At 33.3% G+C, this 21903-nt stretch overlaps 1 protein-coding gene across 1 annotated transcript in view; it reads left to right on the plus strand.

Annotated features, from left to right (window-relative positions):
- Window positions 1-7833: 7833 nt before the first annotated feature.
- Window positions 7834-21903, plus strand: part of THSD7B (thrombospondin type 1 domain containing 7B) — a 1297161-nt gene continuing 1283091 nt past the window's right edge. Inside the window, exon 1 of the mRNA XM_074301932.1 lies at window positions 7834-8034. The gene's annotated coding sequence lies outside the window, so the exon portion shown is untranslated. The remainder of the gene's footprint in view (window positions 8035-21903) is intronic.

Here is a 21903-nt window from a genome sequence, read left to right on the forward strand (position 1 = left end):
AGCAGTCTGTCAGTCTGCCAGTCTCATCCACTCTCTTCCCCAGTTTGACTTTGTCCTTAGTTACAATTTTTAAAACAGTTTGCTGTTTCCTTGTAATTTTAGATGCATTTAAAAATCAGTGTTTTTTAATTTTAAAAATTGTAGCATCACAAAAAGTGGTCAACCATTTATAAAAAGAGAAAGGGATAACATATAAACTGTCTTCCATAAAGTCTTTAGAGAATGTTAACAAATCTTAGTGGTGGGCCTCCAATTTATTGAATGAAACCTCTTGGGGGTTTGTTGAAATTAATGAGTGGACATGACCAAGAAATGCAGAGGATGTAAAATTACCAATGCATTATTATTCATACTGTTGTCAGAGAGTACCTACCTAGATCACAGAGTCAGGAGGTAATGATATAAGTAGGTATGATTTTGCTCTAATTCATTTATATAAAACTTTCTCAGTTCTCTTTATATAAAACATAATATGTCTAGACCAATTAAGATGTTTGCTTGGTGATCATTATCAAGAACAAAACTTATGTATGTGGAGATCAACAAAGGTTTACTAATATCATCCTCTAAGTTACCAAGACTAACTGATTACAAACTGCAAGTCTGTGTGTGATATCATACAGTTAGATAAATAAGTAAATAAGCATTTATTAAGATCTTATACCCAGAACTGGGCTAGGTACTGCAGAATAAGCATAAAAACCATAAAAATCTTTTAGGGAGTTTAGAAATTAGTTGAAGGGATCATAATAATTTAAGGGTTTATATTTATGGCATTTATCAATCAGTCAACAAATATTTATTAAGTATCTATATACAAGGCATTTTGTTAGATACTGTAGATAAAAGCACAAAAATGAAACAGTCCTTATTCACAAGAGCTTATAATCTAATGAGAGATATAATAAGGACATGTGAAATGCTAATAAATGTATATGTTATGTATTATTATGTAAGTTATATAAAATGCATATATATATTTTGGCTAAGGCAATTGGGCTTAAGTGACTTGCCTAGGGTCTTATACTACTCAGATCCTCCTGACTTCAGGGCTGGTGCTCTATCCACTGTGCCACCTAGTTGCCCTATGGAATCATTTCTTTGTTGTCATGATTCTCTGAGAACAAAGGACAAACCACGATGAGAGTATATTTGTATATATAAGTATGTGTGTGTACATTTATGCTATGGATAAAATAATTAGAAAAGAGCACATTTTTTCATAATTAAGGAAAACAAATTTGCATAATGGTCATATCCAAAAAAGTGCGACTCATTCTGAATATTTATTCCTTCCTTTCTCTGTCATTGCTTTTCTGGAATCATGTTTAAATATTGCAATATTCAAAGTTTTTAGGTCTCTCAAAATTAGTTTGCTTTTTTTTATAATGAGGTTTGTTACTATATGAATCATTCTACTGGTTCTGCTCACTTCATTCTTCATTAATTAATATTCCCAGGTGCCCCATTAGTTTCTGATTTTTTGTCCCCTCAAAAACAGTGGCAATAACAATGCTTTTGGAAGCCCTCTTTGTAGTGGGTAGAAACAGAAAATGGAATGGATGCCCATCAATTGGGGAATGGCTGAATAAATTATGGTACGTGAATGTTATGGAATATTATTGTTCTGTAAGAAATGACCAACAGGATGATTTCAGAAAGTCCTGGAGATATGAACTGATGCTGAGTGAAAAAAGCAGGACCAGGAGATCATTATATACTTCAACAATGATGATCAATTCTGATAGATATGACTTTCTTCAATAATGAGATGAACCAAATCAGTTCCATTTGGTCAGTAATGAATAGAACCAGCTACACCCAGAGAAAGAACTCTGGGAAATGAGTGTGAACCACTACATAGTATTTCCAATCCCTCTGTTTTTGTCCACTTGCATTTTTGATTTCCTTCAAAGGTTAATGGTACACTATTTCAAAGTCCAATTCTTCTTATGCATCAAAGTAACTATATAGACATGTATACATATATTGTATTTAACATATACTTTAACATATTTAATATGTATTTAACATCTGGGGGAGGGAGTGGGGGGAAGGAGAGGAAAAATTGGACCAAAAGGTTTTACAAAATCTTGTAAATAAAAAAGCTATAATAAAAAATAAACCATAAAAAGCAGTGGCAATAAATATTTGTGTATATATTTGACCTTTTCTCCTTTCTTTGATCTCTTTGAGAGTTTAGACCTTGTAGTGGTATCACTAGTCAGAGACACAGAATTTAGTAACTTTGAGAACATAATTCAAATTACGTATGGAACAATCCACATTTTCACTGATAGTTCAAGAATGTGCCTTTTTTTTTTTTAGCCCTCCTCTAACATTTGTAAATTTTTTTGGTCAACTTTGTCAATCAGAGGTGCTTTAATTTACATTTTTACAATTATTAGTAATTTGAAGATCTGTTTTTTTTTTTGTTTTTTTTGTTTTTTTTAATTTGGATGATGACAACTTGGATATCTTTCTTTACAAACTGCCTGTTTAGGTCCTTTGACCTTTTATCAACTGGAAGAAAGAGCAGCACAAGTATTAAATTGCATGTTTGAGACAAAAAAAAATTTAGAAGATCTAAGTTAGAGACCAGCATAAGACTAGTGTTGGAGAAATAATGGAAGCTATGGTACTTCAATTGTTCTTTGAAAGAAGGGTAGAAATTAGATTAGCAGTGTAAAGAGAAAGGGAAAGAGGCTGAGCAAAATATTCAAAGGTAAGAATGAGCTTGCCATATGTAGGAGGCCCTAAAGTCTCTAATGTAGCTGGAGAAAAGGTCCTCTGTTGAAAAGCAGTGGAAAATCAGATAGGCAGTTGGGGGTGTGTGTAAATTATGAAGTTGAGGCATTTAGATCTATTCCAGTAAGGAATAGAGTCCCATTGTCAGTTACTGAGCAGGCAAAATGACAGGATGAAAATGGTGTTTTAAGAAGATTACACATAATATAGATAGAGGTGGAAAAAAGTCAGCAATATAGTAAAAAAAGGAGATATTATACAGCAATAATGTAGTAGAAAAGGATAAAGTATGGGGATCAATTGGTTACAGCTTGTTTTCTTATGTAAGCTTTCTCTTAAAGACTGAAAGCAGAATTTTTTTCTGTTTCATAGATAATTGGATATTATAGTTTAAATGATTAAAAAAGCTCATACTCTCAAACCATTTATGCCAGCAGCTAAATACAAACAATCTATTCCCCTACCCCCTCCCTCTGTAATTCTCATGTATTTTGCTAGGGAGCCCTAGATAACCTCATTGTTATGAAATAGCCTGTATTCTTTTCTATCTTGTAAAAGGGACCAGCATCAGATTGGCTGGTGTCCTTGTTAGGTGGTACAACAGAAGATGCAAGCTCTCTTGTTGTACATAGACCTCTGTGTATTGTATGGCTGTGTGCCCAATAGAAAAGAATTAGAATTGCCAAAATTTTGTATAATCACAAGTTCCAATCTACATAACACCTGGTCTTTACAAACCAAAGTCATTATGAATTTGATCCAAGCTGTCATTCAAGAGGCTTTATTATTTCTCCATTAGTCTGAATAGTTCCTCTAGATGAAGGGTCTTGATATACTTGCCACATGGTTTTCAAGACCTGCTTCTCTTTTCCATGGTTTTACTTAGTCTTAGAGATATGAGAACAACAGAGAAGCCAAGGTATTGTTTGTCTTTTCTTTTAGCAGAACTGAACCAGAGGACACACCATACCAAAGCTATTCTTGTTTCACCAAACTGATTTGGTGTTTGCTTCCCACTCCTGCTCACTTTAGAAAGTAACCTATAAGGTATGGCAAGGTCAAGGCCATTCCTTTCTGTTTAACGAACACCATATTGCAAACAACTTCAAATACTGCAAGCTGCACCTAAAATGAAAAGATGAAGCTTCCACGATTTCAAGCAAGTATCATAGAGAATGTTTTCTGATAATTAAAGCATACACTAGTCGGCAGAGCATCTTCTTTCTTTTTTCTAAAAGATAATGAGACATGAAAAGAAAATGATTAGATTGCATTCGATTACATTAATATACAAGGCTTAGATGCTTACTTTGGAGAGAAAAATATAGCTTATATTTAAAAATTAATCACTTCTAAAATATAGTTTTAAAAAGTGGCACCTGCAGAACTGCTATAAAATCTGATCCAAAACAATGTCATCCTGAATGAGTTGAATAAATGAATCAAAGTTTTTCATTGTCCCAATGCTTATAACCAAATATACAGCCTAGTTGTCTTTGTCTCAATGCCCAATACCCTCCTTTATTATGCTGTTGTAGATTGAACAGTTGAGTCCCCTAGTGGAAAACTTAAGCTTCAGTCTTTCAGTTTAATTTTCCTTTAACTTTAAAAAATGAAGCCTATTGCTCCAAAGAGCCTGCCAGGTTCCTCATTTATTTTTTGAGCATTAGTATATTTTGCTTATAGCATTTCCCCCTCTCTCCAGAAGCTTCTACGTGCACAGAAACAAACTTCCTCAATGGCAGTAAAGTAACATAATATCCTCTTCAAATGATTACTTCTTGCCCCTGTGATGGACCAAATTCCAAGACATTTTTTTAATCCCTACATTTTTCTATTCAATATTTAATACAAGGCATAAAGTAGATCTTTGAGTCTTCTAGAAGAAGTTGAATAGTCTTTTGTGTAAGAATGTCATAGATGAATTTTCTGTTGTAGTTGGGATGGTCTGATCATTAGGGTTCCTTCTAATTCAGATTCTGTAGTATATATGAGATTGGTTGATATTATAATTTTTGATCCACTTCTTACAATTGCCATGTTGCTCATTGCCATACTTCTCATACTGTGCCATCTTTATCTTACTTGTTCCCTCATGCTTTTGCTGAATTATTCTTTATTGGGAAAGTGTCAGTAACTTTTTGACTCCAACTACTTGGGGATTCTTGCCACATATATCCTTTTCTAGGTTCTGTAAGTTCTTCTTAAAAGAGATGACTTTAATTTTCCCTAAAATTTCATATCATTACATATTGCTCAACCTTCCTTGCCTATAGTCTTCTTAGTCTAATTTAGATTTTGAATACAGCAGTTTTATTATGAATCTAACATGCCTAATTCTGAGTATGAAGCAAATATTTATTGGTACAATCAATAGTTTTGAAGAAGTTGGAAACTAGAGTTGGGAAAGGAGGAAGATAATTCAAAATTCTGAATTCTAAATAGACATTCAACTGCTATTGTTTGAAACTGAATGATATCAAGAATCCAGTCTCTGAGGTGACTATCATTTATTTTAAAAATCCATTAAGTCACTAAAATATCTTCCATCAAATTGTAGCTGTCTAATGAGAAAAGGTCACTGCTAACAAAACAAACTGTTTAAATGGATAAAATCTTTACATTTTAATTTTTTCTTCTTGGAGATTGTTTAATTATCTGAGATCATGAGGATGTATTATATAGGATATTATGAGGATATTTTCATTACCACATACATTGTACTTTAAGAAGCATGGAATGAAAAAAGACCATAAGAGGAGAAACATTTTGGTAAATCAAATTCATTTTCTAGAAGATAAAATGTAGGTGATGGTGATGCATGGCAAGAGGGCTATTGAAAATGAAGAGTAGATGTTTTAAAAAAATAAATAATAAACTATATAAATAGAAAACTACAAAATAAAATTGCTAACTTAAATGGGGAATATACATACACACAGATATTTATATAATTTCACCACCCTTCTTTAAGTAGTAGGAAAGATATATAACTGCCAATATATGTATAAATGATACATTCAAAAGTTGCCCTTGACTGCCTTTACCAGTAAGGACTGCAAAATAAATATTACCATGATATGAATTTTCTTGTAGGAGAAGTAACCTAAAAATGCAGAACTGATTTTAGGTGGCTTGAATATGATGGCTAAGGAAAATGTTAACATTTTGAAGCTGCTGCTGCTGCTGCTACTGAAGTTACTTAAATGATGTGCATTGACTATTGATCTATTTATTGAGATTACAATAAAATATAATGGGCCTGATACTCATTCTACCGAGCTAAGGAGATAAGACTTTTACATCTTGAGAATAGATGATTTTTTGGGAAAAACTTATGGCATCTGGTGTTTTTACAAAATGTCCACAACTTCCTTTTAAAACTAAATCAATCATACTATAGGAAATGTTGGATGCTTCGATCAATTCTGAGGTGGCAATTCTTAGTTAAGATGTTGTTATAAAATAAGACTTCTTATACTCCTTTATATCTTCCAAACTGCTTGGGTGCTTCTAGCATTTTCACTTTTTTTCTTAGTCAATGACATCTTATGGCTCTCTACTACCCTCTTCTTTTCTATATCATTTTGTCATCTGTCTATTTATTTAATCTAATTTGTGACATAAAATGAAGCTTTAACTTTATTTTTATTATTTTGTCTCATCTTACACATTCAGGATATACTACCAGAATCTGAAAGAAACAGAATAGATACAATCCCTGCTGTTAAAGGGTTTACATATTTTAAGGGGACATGACAGGCAAAATACCCTTTAATTGGCAATTGGTATCTCATGCTTTTCCTTTTTTTTCTTTTCTTGAAATAACTTCTCTCCCTTCTCCCCCACAAACAGGACTAAGAAGTTTCCAAGATCAAAGGTGTCAAAAAACAAAACAAAACAAAACAAACAAACAAACAAAATACCCAGGAGGATTTGAAATAAGTGTTGGTCTTTTTTTGAAAGCTGTGAGTTTCTCTTCTCCTCCCCAGCTGGATGGATCTTCCAAGTCACAGTTCACCCGGGGCAGTCACTTTATCCCTGCCAGTCTCCTCTCTTGGTGCCCCACCTCCACTTGCCACTTGCACTTGCCACGCAGAAATACTGGGGTGAGAATGTCATCCTGTTATTCCCTCAGAGCCGCAGAATCTATAATCTCGAATTAAAAAAAAAAAAAAAAAAAAAAAAAAGGTTGAGGGGGGGAAAGGAAAGGAAAAAGAAACGCTTGTTCTCGACCGTACATCAGTTTTGACTATCATCCTCTTCACTCCCTTGTCTTAACCAGGAAATTTCCAGGCAGGGCAGGCAAGAGCAGATCGTGTACCCCTGATGCCGGATGAGCACCTGGATTGACTATGTCCTTGGTACCCATTCCCTTTCCCCCACCTTAGCTTGTTCTTTTAAAATTTCTTTTTTGAAGCCCCACACCTACCCCTTTGATTCTTTTAGGTCTTCCTTTTAATGCTAAAGCTCTCTCTAAGCTAAAGGGACTGCAGGGGGACGCGGGGCCATTCCAGCTAGTGGAGGCGGGTGGGGACTGTCTTAAATGGTGGTGGTCTCCCAAAGCGTCCCATTCTCCTCTCTTTCCAAAAGACTGGGGGTATCTGAAATTCAAATTGGTCCCATTAGAATTTCTCGGCACCTCCGTCCCCCGCCCCCTCTCATGGTCTTGGTCTTGGGAACCTCCGGAAGGGGCGATCAGTGTATGTATATGTATACGTGCGTGCGTGTGTGTGTGTGTGTGTGTGTGTGTGTGTGTGTGTGTGTGTGAAATTCCTCTTGTCCTCAAAGCAAAACCCCCGGCTTGCAGGTCCAAAGTTAGAAAAAGCACTTGGGAGGTGCAAGAAGGGAGACAAAAAAGGAGGGTATACTCAAGGAAGCTGGCTGGCTTCCCTGGGGAGGATTGGGAGGGAGAAGGAGAGAGGAGAGGAAGAGGAAAGGCGCAGGGCGCGCTCCGAGAAGGAGGGGCGCAGCAGCTGCTGGAGAAGGGATAGAGCAAGGTGTCTCCCCTTATCCCCTCGCCCCGCCAGTTCCCAGGGACGCACCAGGCAGCCAATGGCTTTGCAGAGGTGTACAGCAGATGGCGTCCGACTGCGCTGTTCCTTCCTCCCTCTCCTCCTCTTCTTCCTCCTCCTCCTCCTCCTCCAGTGCTGAGGAGCCCGAGTCGCCCGCGGGTTGTCAGACGCTGGAATGGGTGGTCTCCCATTACACATCACCATCTTTCCTCTGCTAAGGAAGCTTGGGGCTCCGCGGCTCCCACTCGCTGGGCGGGCTCAGGCCAACAGGGTGAGTAGCAGCTCTGAGCTAGGAAGCTTTGGATGGACCTGGGAAAGGATGAAAGCAGTCCAGGGATGCGGCCACTCAGAGACCAAGGAATAGAGACTTTTCCCCCCCTTCCTTCCTCTCGTGTATGTTTTTTTTTCCTTTTCTTTTGCCGACTTAAAAAAAAAAAAAAAGGAAGAAAGAAAGAAAGGAAGGAAGAAAAAGAAAAAGGGAAACGTAATACATTTCCGGCTAATAGCCCAGGTTAGGGTAACTTGGAAAGCTACTTCTGAGTCCCCTGGAAATAAGAGGGGCTCTGAACCGACTGAAAGCTAGTTCTTAGGTGGCAGGTGCATCATACTGGGAGCTTGGGACAATCAGACGATGAGACTTCATTCAAAGACTTTAGTGTCTGAGCATCCTGAGGAGTTAGCCTCTGGCAGTGCTATCTTCAGTGTTGCTTGCTTGGGCTCGATGTGCATAGTGGTGGGAAGATTCATTTTTATTTTCCTCTCCGATGTGGTTGGCAGTCAGTTACAGTTAAAGAAAGCTGCTCTCTCAGCCAGAACTATTAGAATAATAGCTGGTGTTTTTTGTCTGTTAAACAAGTAGATTGAGGTGTTCATCTTAGTGAAGGGGGGTGGGTGTCTCACAGAGTGTGTTGGTGAGGGCCCCTGAAGGATATCCAAACAAGCCAAGAAGTTTTGCAGTTGTCTCTGATGTATCATTTAAGTGTCACTAGACTGCAGCAACAGTTTACAAATTGTCTAAGTTTTTTTGAGGAAGGGAGTAATAAATAGAACGGGAATTGGACACAATTATAATATTTCATCATATTAAAAGAAAATTTGAACCACGGGAAATACAAATAGTGGGAGAATTCCTATTTACTTAATCCTAATGAATCTACTCTTCCCCCCCCCCCCAATACTCACAAAGTTTATAAAAGATTCAAAGAAATAAAAAAAGCACTTTGTTAGTGAACTCTTTGCTTTGTGCAGTTTTAAAAATTTTCAATGAGGGGAAAAAAAAAGAAAAGTCTTTCTTTTTGAATTTTAAATGATATGGTCTCATCTCTTAGAAGCAAAAAAAATAGAGTGAGGAATCTAATTTACAGAAATATATATCAAACAAAGAAGTTTCTTTGAACCAGTCTTAAGGTGATCTATTTAAAGGCTATAACTTTTTTTTTTTAAATATATGAGGGTTCAGTATTAGATACAGTTGTAAGAATAATGCATCTTTTGTGTAAGATAATTCTGTTGCCTGAATTTTAATTGTTAGGAAAAAGTGACCAGAAACTAATTTGCAGGTCCTTACTTTGAATAAGATATTAACCATAAGATCTGCAAGGTCAGTTTCCATTTCTGTCTTCTACACATGTAGTTACCCTGCATTAAATAGATATTCCAATAACAGCAACTAATTCAGATGCACAGTGAAACATTTTGTTTTTTTTTCCTTTTATTTTTGGGGACAGGGGAGCTTAGTTTTCATTTTCAGGCAATAGTAGCATGTCAGAATGATAAATTTAGCTCTGAAGCAGTGTCAAGAATGGGTAGTTCAGTTGGGTAAGTATAAGGCATCTAGTCCTCTGGGATATCCTCTTATGTTCTTTCTAGCGGATAATACATCTGGGTAAAACTCCCCTAAAGAAATCATGATCATTGCATCAAGTGAAAAAAAAAGTTTTACTCAGTAGTAAATTATATATTGGATACTCAAAGTGACATTTTCACATGTTATGGGAAAAGCTAGTATTGCTAATGGTGAATAGCTCTAAAAAGTTGTATCAAAAAGAGTTTCCAGACTGTTTGATATCATTAATAATGGTAATTTGATTATCAAAATTGAGATAAATGCAAATTTAGGTTGTATGATTTATTTTATGAATATGGTAGTGATTTTGAATACAAGACTTGCTGGCTTCCTTTTGTCAGTCAATAGTCCCCTGCGCTGCCTCCCCCAATGGCTAGTTTTTATTTATTTAAGGATTGTAAAGTAATGCTAGTACAAGCTTAAGTCAAACAGAATTAGAAAGATAAACTGGATATAAAAATACAGTGTAAAAAAGTATAACATATCTAGACCCCAACAGAAACAGTGTCTGTCTGTGTGATGTGTGTGTGTGTCTGTGTGTGTGAGTGTGTGTGTGTGTGTGTGTGTGTGTGTGTGTGTATACTGGGCTATACTATAGGTTATCATAGTTTGATTTTATAGAAAATTTAATAATCAGTAAACTTCTATTCAGGGTTTTATGAAGGTTAAGAAACATAATATACATATGTTTATATATGTGTGTGTGTTTATTTTAGGCATAGACATAGAATGATTTCTTTTTATATGGTTATTTTTATTACTTCTTTGAACCATTAATAGTACTTTTTCTTAATATCAAAATTTAAACTTGAATAACTGTTTTTCTAATATTCCTTAATTCTCAACCATTGGTTTTAAAAGAAGTTTTGAGACAAGGAAGAGTATGTTTAATGAAAATGTCTTTATTTTCCCCCAAATACCATCTCAACTCATGTAGAAAGAATTAACAGTTATAAAAATGGAATAGTATATTAAACTTATCTTTACCCGAGAACTTTAAAAAAATAGAGGAATATAAAAATGTTTAATTTGGAAATAAAAAATTAAAAAAAAAACAGCTGAAAGGGACTTTACAGATCATAGAATCTAGAGGCCTTAGATATCAGCTGGTCCACTGTCTTTACTATTTCCCTCACTACAGTTATTTTGTTTTATAGATCAAGAAATCAAGACTTAGGTCAAGTGATTGTTCAAAATCACCACAAAGGTACTTTAGTAGCAAATCATCCAGTTTAATCTTCTTGTTTTGTAAAATAAGAGTAACTGAGATTCAGAGATAATAAGTAACAATGATATCAACAACAATCTTTCATATTACACTAATGTTTGCAAAGTGCTTTAGAAATATCTCATTTTATCCTTATAAGGGGTTATTACATCTGAGGAAAGTGAGACAGAAGTCATGTGATTTGCTCAGGGTAAGAAGACAAGTAAGAACATGTGAGGCAGGGTTTGAACTCAATTATTCTTTACTATGAGTCCACTCATTTTTCATTGCACCACTTGACTGCTGTAAATCAAAGAAATGGGAAGGGGTACAACCAGGATTAAAAGTCTATTCTTCTGAGAACAATGTTTTTGTTTGTTTTTCTAGCAGGGGTGTGTGTGTGTGTGTGTGTGTGTGTGTGTGTGTGTGTGTGTGTGTGTGTGCACTCTTCTCCATTATACATACATCTATTTTTTTTAAATAAAAAGAACTGCATATAATTTTATTTCTAGTATCACGAATGTTAGTTATCTAGTATTTGGGATCATTTCTCAAGATTTTATTTTTGGAAATAGCTTATCTTCAAAGACTGTAACAAAACATACAGAAGTAAAAGAGGGAGGGAAGAAAGTTTCAAAGGTGAGTTGTTGAGGGAACCCTTGGAATAAAAAAAAAAAAAAATCATGACTGCAGATCAGCTTAATTATAATACAGTAAACTCAGGAGGAGTCCTGCAATTCTGACCACAAAACCTCACAGTTTGCCAAAGCTGTGATTCTGCTACTGTTTATAACTTATACAGATTAGACATTAAAGTAATAACATCTTTTCAAAGTTTGAATAGAATGATGAAGAATAGTTGATTCATCCTAGTGAGTTAACAGTCAAGATGACAAATGATACAATGTATTAAATACATTATCCAGATAAACATGTTAAATGATCCTAAGTAGTGACAACTGAAATACCTGGAGGAGAAAAGAACAGCTCTATTTAAAAGAATTTCCAGACATCTTGCACTAAAGACAGAAAGTAGAAAGCATTTGAATAACTATGTAATGTTACTGTACCATTAAGTATCATTGTGGCTATTAGGGAAGTCTTTTGAATTTCTGAACCTAAAATGTATATGAGCATTTTACATTTTAAAAAGAAAACTTCCTACTAGTTATACAACTATAAAAGAAGCCATTATATTTTTAATGCTAAGGGCAACTTCCTAAATATAACACAAGTCCCTAATTTGGAGCTCTTAAAAGGATTAGTATCCAAGTGATAATTAATATGTTACAGCTGTGTGAGTGGAGGAATTTAGAACTCAGTTCTATTGTAGACATTTGCTTTTGCAAGTTCAAGTGGAACTAGGGTTTTGACAGATGTGAGTCTCTGTACCACCTTTCCAAAGATGATAAACATTTTACTCACTTCTTTTTATTGCCCATTAATTGAAATAGTTTTGTTGGTGATTTTACTAGGAATTTTATTTGTGAGAAGTAGAATTGTTAGGTAATATAATTGTCTAATGGCATCTTGTAGTTCTTAATAAAGTAAGAAGCATTTAGAATTCTGGATGTTCCTTTTCAATTCCCAGCCCTGCTATATAATGTGAATAATGTGACTTAGGCAGGTAGAATCCAGGTGAGTACTTTCTGAATTTTTAGACGCATGTACTCCTTTGATGCTTTATTAAATTACAACATGCAATTTATTATATCACTTATAGTATTAATGCTTTTGGGTGAGAATAAGAAAGACAGTGAACATGAATTACCATGTCTTTTTGTAGAATTCTGCAGTCTGCCTGATATTTGTTAGATGTAAAGATTCAGAAAGCCTAAAGGGGGAAAAACACTATAACTAATTACAAGATTAAGGAGGGTATTCTCTAGCAATTGAGATGATTTTTTGCTTGTGCCATTGTATGGATGCTTTAATGATATTGCCTTACATCTTTATAATACTTTATACTTGACAAAGTGATTTATATTACCTCATATGTTGCTTATAGTTTTCTTCTCTTAGGACACATTCTATTTTATAGATGAACAAACTTAGATACAGAAAGATTCAGTGATGTGACCAAAAACACACAGGTAGGAAAAAAGAGAAGCTGGATTTTTGAACTCCAAGTCCAATGCTATTTCCAGTTTGCCATATTGACCAAATTATTTTAATCATTGCATTTTTACAGATTAAACATACAGGAGTTGACTATAGTTTTAGTGAAACTGGATTTGGATTTGACATCGCAGTACATGGACCATTCTTCAAAATATTGATGAGGGAAAGTGAGAAAGAAACAGTGAGGGTGGGAGAAGAAGGGAGGAAGAGAGAGAGGAGAGGAGGGAGATTGTTGTCATTTTAAACTTACATGAGTTAGGATATGAAGTTGATTAGTGTCCCCTAGTTGTGTTAGGTACCTCCTCATTATTTCTAAATGAATCACAAAGTTAAAAAAATCTCTAAACTTTATAGCAATTAAGCTTACTATGATGCAGGGTCCATTTGCCTCATTTTTAATTTTTAATTTACTTTTATTGGTTGACTGATTATTTTATTTGCATCATCAATACATTTATTTTATAAATCTTGCATTGCATTTATATAGTTATTTCTACTTATACTCATTTCTTTCTAGGCCCCTTGTTTATCTGTCCTGTTGACTTGTTTCATATTTTCCTATAAATCATCCACAGACCAACTCATCTGTCTTAATTCTAAACTTCTGGTATCTTAGTTCTACTAATATACAACTCAGGCTATATATGTCTTGTCTCTTTCTCCATGACAAATTCAGCTCCTTTTCTGGTTATACATGTATTGGATGTTGCCTTTTATACTATTTTTGTATCATGGAGGTTGTCATTAGTGACATTTAGTCTTCTTATATTTCATTATTTTTCTTTTGATTATTGCCATTTGGGTTATATGTTATTTTAATCATCTATGTACATGAGGCAAATTTTTACTGGGTAAAAATTGCTTCTCAATATGGATATTTTGGAAATAACTTGGTCAATATCAATAAAATCTTCATAGGATCTCAAGCTTATTCCATCCCAATATTTTCCCGAATTCCAAATTGACTATTTGTAGTACTCGTTCAAGAGAAAGATTTCTCTCTTTATGCTTTTTGTTCAGTCATTTTGATTTGCAACCTCATTTCGAGTTTTCTTGTCAAAGATATGGGAGTGGTTTTTCATTTCCTAATCTAGTTAATTTTATAGATGAAGAAACTAAGGCAAACAAAGTTTATAGTGGCTTGGCCAGAGTCATATAGCTAATAAGCATCTGAGTCTGTGGCTGACACTCTATTCATTGGACCACCTAACTGCCTTCTCTCATTATGACTTAGATAGCTATGTGTTTTTCTTCCACCTTGTTTTTGGGAAAGATGTGTATATCATTAAACCAATTGTACTTAACTAAAATACATTTGTTTAGCATTCATTTAGATAGCAATTTCATTTTAAAGAACATCCTTTTTATATTTTTTAAAATCTAAATTTTTAATCTTTTAAAACTTAGATAAAATAGATTTCAGCTTATTTCAAAATTACTTTTGTTGTTGACAGCAACCATTGGGATTTAAGTTTGTCTGAGGTAGTACATTTCAAAACTAGAAATAGCTTCCTGTTTAATCACTGGAAGGGATGACCTATTGAGGTATTTGTAGGAGGTGAGGATGAATGAGAGGAAATTATACAATGTCCTCCATTTGGAGGCCATTATTTTCTTCTATCAGAGTTGTATCTAGCTTTCTATAGATCTGAAATTTTTTTGGTGTTTGCATCTCCTGAAGATGCATCACCGTCTACTAATACACATTTGTAACTTCTGAGAATTATAGTCTTATTAATAAATCACATGATTTAATGGTCATATAGACAGTATGTGTCATAGGCAGGACTTGAACTCAGTCTTACTCTCTCAGAGGGTAGAATTTTGTCTGTTTTGCCATAATACCTTTTTCTACATATAGTGTTATAATCTCCATCTAAAAGAAATTTAAATTTTAACATATGAGAGAAATCTTAGAAAATGATTTCATTTTAATGTTCTTTTAAAGAATTTTATTATAGCTTTTTATTTACAAAACATATGCGTGACTAATTTTTCAACATTGACCTTTGCAAAGTCTTCTGTTCCAAATTTTCCTCTACTTCCCCCCACCCCTTCCCCTAGATATCAGGTAGTTTGATACATATTAAATATGTTAAACTATATGTTAAATCCAATATCTATACATATTTATAAAGGTATCTTGCTGCAAAAGAAAAATTGGGTCAAAAAGGAGAAAAAAATCTGAGAAAGAGAACAAAAATGCAAGCAAACAACAACAGAAAGAGTGAAATTGCTTTGTTGTGGTCTACACTCAGTTCCCACAGTCCTTGTTCTAGGTATAGATGGTTCTCTTCATCACTGAACAATTGGAACTAGTTTGAATCATCTCATTGCTGAAGAGAGCCAAATGACTTTCATTTTATGAATTTTTTTTCTAAAGCCTCTGAAGTGTTGTCACAATTGCTTGTCACATGAGTTATAACTGACTTCACTAATTAAGCCCAGTTTTGCTGTCCAACTTTATTTTTTCACTATTTTATAATGGTTATTTTCAGGCAAATCTATTTTCTTGCTGTTATTCCTATCTGTCATGCACTTCCCCACTTACATGCCTTTACTCATTCTTGGAATAAACTTGTCTTAATATTTTATCCAAATTTTACCTCTTAAGGCCCAGCTCATCTCATCTACTTTATCAAACCTTCCTTGACTAATTAAATAACTCACAGTGTTTTCTCTCCCTTATATGAATTCCTATAGAACTTATGGGCTATACCTATAATTAAGCAATTGATTATACAGTCTTATATTTTCCTCAAATTTTATCTTTGTGCAAGGACCATGTTTTGATACCCTTCTATAACTTTTCCAGGTCTCAGAACCCTGCGATCAATCAACATCAACAAGAACTTTTTGAATGCCTATTATGAACCAGACATCATAGTAGACCTTTAGATGCAAAAACAAAAATAAAACGCTACTTGCACTAGAGGTGACTGAAGAAGTGTGACTGTGTTTTAGAATTGACTTAAGTATGCTGGGTTTGAGCATAGGGAGGAGTGCATATTAATTCCCAAACTATTTCTTTTCACACCCGAGAATCCTGGCAAGAAAAAGAGAGTGAGGGAGAGAGAACAAGGGAGAGGGAGAAAGGAGAGAAGGGGAGGGAAGAATTGAGAAGGGACTCTAGATAGTAGCAACTATTTTAGAAATTTTTCAATCAATGCTTTAAGAACTATGGGTCTGTTCCCTGAACTCTGCTCAAGCCACTGTTTTTTAATATGTCTAGGGTCCTAAAGCTTGTCTCATTCTCCTTTAACTTTCCTTATCCTTATAATGATAGGAGTTTTACAATAAAATACATTTTAGGACTAGAAATATGTCTTATTGATAAATGAGTGGTTCCCCTTCTCCCTTCTTCATCACCTTATATCATTCAGATGCCTTCTGCTATTCTCCTTTTTCAATCCAGTCTCCCATGAAGAAATGACCCCACTCTTTGCCAAGACAAATCTTTCTCCCTGTACAAGAAACACATGGAGTTGTTGAGGACAGTATCATAAGTTTCAACCCAACTTAAAGTAATTAGCTTTATTTTTTCTTATGCTAACTGCATTGCAAAAGGCATGCCTTTGAATAACATCCTGAATAAGAGCAAATTACTGAATTTCAAAAGCTACAAAGCATGGTTGGGAAAATAAAATATTAAAAATGGATCAATAAAATGTTCCTATGAAAAGTAAATTAACCTTGCTTTAAGTAAAAATCATGCCCTAATGGAAATATTAATATATAAACAAATTAAATGTTTTTTTTTTAAATTAAACAATTAAACAAATTGACTTCTTGGTGTTAAATGGAAGATTTATGATATAATAATTGTGATGATAATAATTTATGGAGAACATTGAGGTTTAAAAAATCCTGCTCTCACTACATATGTATATGTATGTTTAACCTTTCTTGAACATACTTATAAAGATAAGAAGACCTAAGTCCAAATTTATAAAATATTTTGTAAAACTTAATGCATTATAGAAATAGAAATAATAATAATTATTGTTACTATTATTAAATCTAAATATATTCATTAATCATCCACAATCAAGGTAGAAACAATATCAAACAATTCACTATTGTAATTAAGATGTCAAAACATATTTATAAAGATCTTATTCTTAGAGGTCAATCACATATAAAATCTAAAAGCTGGAAAGTAGCTTGCCATTCATTCTGTCCAATAATCAATCAATAAACATTTAAGTGCCTACTATGGGCCAGATACTGTGTTAAACTCTAGAAATACAAAAGAGGCAAATACAATCTGCCCCCAAGATTAAAATCTAATGCTGGAGACAACATGTGAAAAACTAAAAACAAAGCAAGATATATATGCAGGACGAATAGAAAATAATGAACAGGAAGAAGGCATTAGAATTAAGAGGAGTTAAAAAAGCCTTCCAGTAGAAGACAGAATTTTATTTGGGACTTAAAGAAACCAGTAAGTAACATGGAAGAAGTATTGTGTTCTATATATGAGTGATAGTCAAGAGCAAAGAGAAATGGAATAATTTGTTTGTGGATAGCCAACTGCCCAGTGCCATTAAATGGAAAAATACTTGCTGGGGGGCAAAGTGTAAAAAGAATGGAAAGATATAAGGAGGTTAGGTTATGAAGGGCTTTGAATGCCAATCAGAACATTTCAAATTCATCTCAGAGATAATAGAGAGCCCTTGGAGTTTATTGAGTTGGGGGATTCACATAATTGTACCTGTGCTTTAGAAAATCACTTTAGTGGTTGAATGAAGGATGAATTAAGATGGGCAGAGATTTAAGAAATGTGGGCCTATCAACAGTAACTATTTAAAATACCACTCAGTGCTATGTCTTTTCACTTAAGGTATTGTACCAAATATAAGACAGATTGTTAAAATGACATCTCTTTGAAAAGAAAAAAAAAATCTATTCCCTATCTTGAAAAAAAATTACAAAAATATTTACCATTAGTGTTTTATTAATTACTTTCCTTTAAAAATTATTCACTCTAAAATGTCATTTTAGTGAGTATATGCTTCATTAGCTTTGGTTTATTGTTGATTTTATAAATTAAAAATATACCAGAGCATTCATTCAACAAGCACTTAATCATCAGTGAACCTAGAAATTTTCTAAGTTTAGCAAAGAAGCAAATCCTATGACTTGTCTTAATAGTAAAAACAACAATAGCAACAATAACAATAATGATAATGATAAAATATCAGTGAATTTATAGAGACTAATATCTTAAAGTCAAGTTCAGTGGGAACAATATATTTAAAACTATTAATATCAGCATAACATTAGTCATAATGTATACTTTTGAACATATAAAATGAACCAAAATAGATTTGAAAAAAATATTCCAACAGAAAACCAGAGAAGGATAACATTGACTCATTATTCACTCATAAGGCAGTTATAGAAAAAGTAATATTTTTAATGGAAATATAAAGAAAATTCATAGAAACCTTAGCATATTCTAAGAGGTAAAAACACCCAAAATATTTTTGGTTATGAGGAGACATCACTTTTTATACTAAAAGTTAATAAAAGGCACATTCAATTGGATTTTTAGATTGACCAAAAATATCTTCTTAATGGAGCTTATGAAGTATGTAAGATCTAAGAATATAATCAAAAGATCCAGTATGAGCAACATCCACATACACTCAGTCAACAATATGTTGATCAACAAAAGTAAAAAAATAACAAAAAAGCCCCTTCCAAAAACATTGAACAAATGGCTAAATCATACTGTTTCTAGAAATGATGGAATTCATGAGGTTAATTCAGTACTAGGTGCTCATCCACCAGAAATTATGGTAGGATAACTTTCAGTAGCTTCAATTTGGGATCTAATATAGATTATACAAGGAATGTTCTGTGGAACACATTACTGACTGAAGTAAACATTTAGTAATAACTTCATCCATATGTAGTAAGACATTACATGATAGATAGAATAAAATAAAACATTAGAAATATGCTATCTTTCATATATGGACTAACAGACATCATACTAAAATTAGAGATCTCAAAACAACTTTGAGAACTTACAAAAAATAAATTATACTGGAAGTGGACATATTCATAGGCCTAACTGTTATTCAAAATTGTCTAGGCACAACACTGATTCATTTAAAATTTCAGAACATTTTAAATAGATACAAATATGTCAAAACTTAGAAATGTCCAAACTTGATGGAATAGAAAAGCTTTCAAAATATAGAGATCTATTAGAAGAAATCTGTGGAAAGAAAAGGAGGTATATATGATTCTTATCACCTTTTTTGCTTGTTCATTTGTTTAAGTCATATCTGATTTTTGGAGTTTTCTTGACAGAATGTTTTCCCATTTCCTTCCTTAGTTCATTTTATAGAAAAGGAACTAAGGCAAATTGGGTCTTCCCCAGTTTCACACAGCTAGTCAGTATCTAAGGCCAGATTTGAAGTTGGGAAGACAAGTGTTCCTGATTCCAAACCTAGTAATCTATCTACTGCACCACTTGCCTGCCCTCACCCTCATTTCAATTAGTGTTAAATTGAGAATGATTACAGTAAGGTTACAGTAGAGGAGTTTAATCTTAATTTTTTATTCAACTACCAACTATTTTATTCAACTATCAACTATTTTATCCACCCTTTTAGTAGTCTTCAGAGCATTAATTAATTTATAGGATAAGCAATTTATTACTAGACTGTTTATACCTGAATTCCATTTGACAAGATGAGAAAAACAATTTTTCTAAAATAATAATAATAATATTATAACAAGCCAAGTCTATATAATGCTAATATGCTAAGATCTATACAATGCCAATGTGGTTTTAGAAAATAGTTTTCTCACAAGAGTTCTGAGAGGAAGCTCAAGGTATCATTATTTCTCTTTTAATCATGAAAAATGAGAAACTCAGTCACGGAGTAATTAGCCAATATCACAAACTGAATATCAGAACTAGAACTAAAACTCAAGATTTTCAGGTCTAAATTAGAAATTCTCTTCACTACAGAATGATTAATATTTTATTCTCTGTGTCTAATCTGAACCTGACATGCTACAAAAATGCTCCTTTCCTTTTATTCTATTAGCAAAAATACAGAGCAACTGGTCAGTACTCTTTTTATAAAACCTTCTACAAGACAAGTAGAAGCCATTATTAACTAAACCTAGCCTTTTCCCTACTTGACTAAATTATCCCTCTCTCTTTTTTAATCTCTGATATTTTTAGTTTTCATTTTCTATATGCCATATATATGTTGGCTAATATATACATATTAATAAAATATATTTATCTATGTACATATACATGTAAATATAGCTTATATCATATGCACATATATTTACAAACACACACATATATATTTTAAAATTTTGAACTATAAGCATTTTATTACTTTATAAGAAAAAAAATTTCAGACTGAAACTGAATTTGGTCAGTTTTTCTAATTTGAAGTTACTACATATTCCTCTGTACCAATTTGTTGTGTCCTTATTGTGATTACTTATTATGGCACTCTTCATCAAATTGTACCAATTTACAAGTAGGTTTGTAGAATTATTTGGCAGGTGGCATTCTCCTCAGTAAACTGAACTGAACTGAAGGGCATATCTTAAGTTAAATTTTCATCAGGAATCAAATGTCTCAGTTGTGGTATGCTTGAATTAAAAAAGCAGAATGTGACATGTATTTCATTGCTGAACTATAAAGAGAAAGAGTCTGTATTTCCTTTGTATTTGCAACTATTATTCAGCTGTACATAATACTCTGAAACATTTTAATAATGTTGAGTCTTTTTTCTAGTTGATATTGTATTAGTCGCTTGATTCAGATTTCAGTTGTTTATTAAAAAGAAGAATATTAAGAATATTGCTTCTGTCACAGGTGAAAAAGTTCTAAACGTCATAGAATGAATTTTCTTATGGAAATACAGGCTTAAAGGGTATATCATATAACCTTATATGCATGAATTTCATTTGGATTATGGAGTTATCTGAATTAAAAGATAATATTGATGGATATTTTATAGTACAGGTTTAGCACATTATTCTTCAGCACTCTCAGAGTCCCCAAATGTGGATATTAGTAACCAAACCAAATTCTACTGTATCACATGCTAAGATTTATGAGCAATAAATTCTTACTTAGATATTTAAATTTTTAAATATCTCTAATGTGCTAGGTTTTGAGGAGAATGTGAAAGAAATGATAAAAAATAAAAAAAAATGAAAAGCATTTAATTTATCATGAACTTTGTACTAATCAATATATTCCACCCTTAAAATAAAGATAATACTCTGTTTTTGGAGCTTGCATTCCATTTAGAGATAACAACACATAGAGAGGAGTAGTGGCTAGTAAAGGATGTTTTGGACTACGAAGTCATAGTAATAATAAGTGAATCAGATGAATGCATTCAACTTTATAAGCACTTATCAATCAGGGAAGCAAGGTCTCAGAAAGGGAAATGACATTACTTCTACAGGGTTTAGTCTGTGACCTCTGGGAACTTCAGTTGAATAAAGAGGAAAAATGCACATGAAAGAGTTACACTTGTGAAAGAATGAATTCTCTTCCAGAGGCTGATGAACCAAGAATGAAGCCAAATATCCTATTAAAGGATCATGGGAGTGGAGCAAATCTTATAGATACATAGATGTAACCTACAAATGACTATTATATCATCCCAGAAATAGTAGTGCCCAGTTCATATTTGTCTATATGAGAAATTTGTTTTAATAATGTATAAAGCTGCTTATTATGGTGACATGTATTAAGCAAAAATTCTACCAAGTTCATGGAATATACTGAATTTGAAATTTGGTGATGTAGGCTTGCTATAGTAAAAATGAAGTGAATAATGAACTGGTCAGATTATCAGTAAGGATTTCCTCCTTTTCATATTTTTTGCATGTAATAATCTTCCTCTCTTCTGAGGTCAAGTATGGCAAATAGAACTTTGATTCTATATAGCTCAAGGAAAATG

The sequence above is a fragment of the Sminthopsis crassicaudata genome, chromosome 3, assembly GCF_048593235.1.
Source record: "Sminthopsis crassicaudata isolate SCR6 chromosome 3, ASM4859323v1, whole genome shotgun sequence".
Lineage (NCBI taxonomy): Eukaryota > Metazoa > Chordata > Mammalia > Dasyuromorphia > Dasyuridae > Sminthopsis > Sminthopsis crassicaudata.